Raw genomic sequence first — 2,401 nt, 5'->3', positions numbered from 1 at the left:
AAAAAAAGAAACTCTCATAATGAGAAAAGACGGATACTCTTAATAATAAGAAAAATATGTCAAGATGATATAATCGTTATGAAAATATCTGTTGTATCTTATATAATATCCTAAAACTCTACCAATCCACACAGGCCAGGGTAATTACAAATGGAAGCTCAGGACTCTCAGTGGTGGATTTATGAAACAGACAGAAAGAAGCAGTTATGAAGATTTGAATAATAGCAATAACTTCGCAGTACTTTTTAAAAAATCTACGTACATGTTTTGTCTTTGTGTGTGCATTCTCTTCCAGTAAGAAATAATCACTACTTAGTTTTTTCCACAGGTACAATTGCCACTAAGCCAAGTTCATCTGAAGTACTGTCTTGTATTTACAGCTAGGGAAGCCCTAATGATTTATTACCTGTGAGGGCTTAAGGAACAGTGGAGATATTTTTACTCACAAATCAATCAGATTAATTCAAAGGCAGGAAGCAGAATAAGGGCTTTGGAATGAGACCCACCCGTGAGATGATTTCCACTGGTAAGGGAACATCTGATGTACTTTAGGACACCCCAAATAACAAGACAGAATGTCAAAACACTTGACAATGATATTCAGCTCCTGCTGCTCTAAGAATTAATGATTTAATATATTTGGTTCCAAAATGCCTAACTATTAAATAATCTATTTTTATTCCAAAGCATTAATTTTGTTAGAATGTTTCAATGCTCTAAAATAAAAATATAGCTAGGAATAACAGCAACTGGCATTATGAATTTTAATACCGAAGAACATGTATATATTACATCCTTCTACAAAATAAGGAATAAATATTGTGTTTTTGTTATAAAAATGTTGCTTGGCTTCTGATTAAAACTCTGTTATTGTTTCTATGCATGTCAGTAGATAGGACCCGTGTTTCTTCCTTACTTTTGACTTCATTGTAATTTGGCTCCAGTTAACCTTTGCAACTTGTTCAATGAGAAACTCCAGTGAACTGTATCACCATACACAATTAATGGTTGAGTGGTCTATAATAAATGAAAATGCCACCACTGCTTAGCAATTAGCTTATGGATCATCTCTACCCACTTAGAAACTCTTCTGTCTGCAGCATTTAAACATGCTGGGCGATTTAAATTATACTTAAAGCAAGCAGCAATATTTAATTACCAGTGGGTTCTTTGTGTGGAATTGTCATCATTATGATTAACAGCCCTTATGAAAAACAATTAATTTGGCATTTTGTTGCTAGGTCAACTATAAAAGCTAATTCCCTTGAGCAAAGAATTATTTTTTATTAGTGCACACCCTTTTACAATGTTTTCGCCTAAAACCTTAGTATGACGATTTTAAGAAAAATTTGCAGAATGTAATTGTGATAAGCAAATCTTCAATATTAACCTGGGATGGGGGAAATTTGCTTCTCCAGCTGACATAACATAATGACAGGTGAAAGGGAATTAAAAGCTTCAGTTTTCACTGAAATCGAGTATATTCTCATATTTCAAATCTATCTTTGGGAACTCAGTTATTCACATAGGAAGTAGGAATTTCTTCTAGACAAAGGTATTTGACTTCTCATAAAAGAGTTCAAGTATCCAGGAGATATGTTTCACTTCAAACGCAGTAGAACAAAACACAAATAACTATCTTATCTGAATAAACCACTGAGTTAAAAAGAAAACAAGAAGCAAAGCAATTCAGCCTTTTTATTTTTTCTGTAAATGTTTTCAATAGAGATATAAAAGAACTGCTCTTGACTTATTCATAATCTCCTGGGTGAGGTGAGAGAAAACACTACTTTGTTCTTTTGAAAACCAACTTCTGCTCATATTTACATTTTTTCCCCTAAAGGTGGGAGATTTAATGTTCTGTTCTATGAAGCCCTTAAAATCAGGAGGTCAAAGATGCGGATGGTGATGGTTTTACAGCATTGGCATTTTTTTTTAACGAAGAGTCTACAGTTCTTTGCAATCCCAAATGAACTATTTGGACAATATTTTAAATTCTTTTCTAGTTTTCGTTTCTTTTCTTCAAATTTCAGTCTGATCTTATTGATTAATCTTGTATAGAATGATAGTTTCCATTATGACCGATATATCTTTTTCCATCAATCAAATTCTTTATTTGGATCTACTCAAAAATTTCTTGTATCATGTCTTGCTGTCACTCCAGGTTTCTTATGAGTCTGCATAAGAAAGAAAGAAATTTTTAAAAATTATAAAGCTATACAGCTGTGGCTTTGCATCTTTAGCACAGTAGTTATAGCACCAGCCACATACACCGAGGCTGGTGTGTTTGAATCCAGCCTGGGCCAGCTAAACAACAGTAACAACTGCAACCAAAAAATAGCTGAGCATTGTGGTGGGGGCCTATGGTCCCAGCTACCTGGGAGCCTGAGGCAAGAGAATC

The sequence above is a fragment of the Otolemur garnettii genome, unplaced genomic scaffold (assembly GCF_000181295.1).
Source record: "Otolemur garnettii isolate 467f Iridium unplaced genomic scaffold, OtoGar3 scaffold00150, whole genome shotgun sequence".
Lineage (NCBI taxonomy): Eukaryota > Metazoa > Chordata > Mammalia > Primates > Galagidae > Otolemur > Otolemur garnettii.
This window is presented reverse-complemented; position numbering follows the sequence as displayed.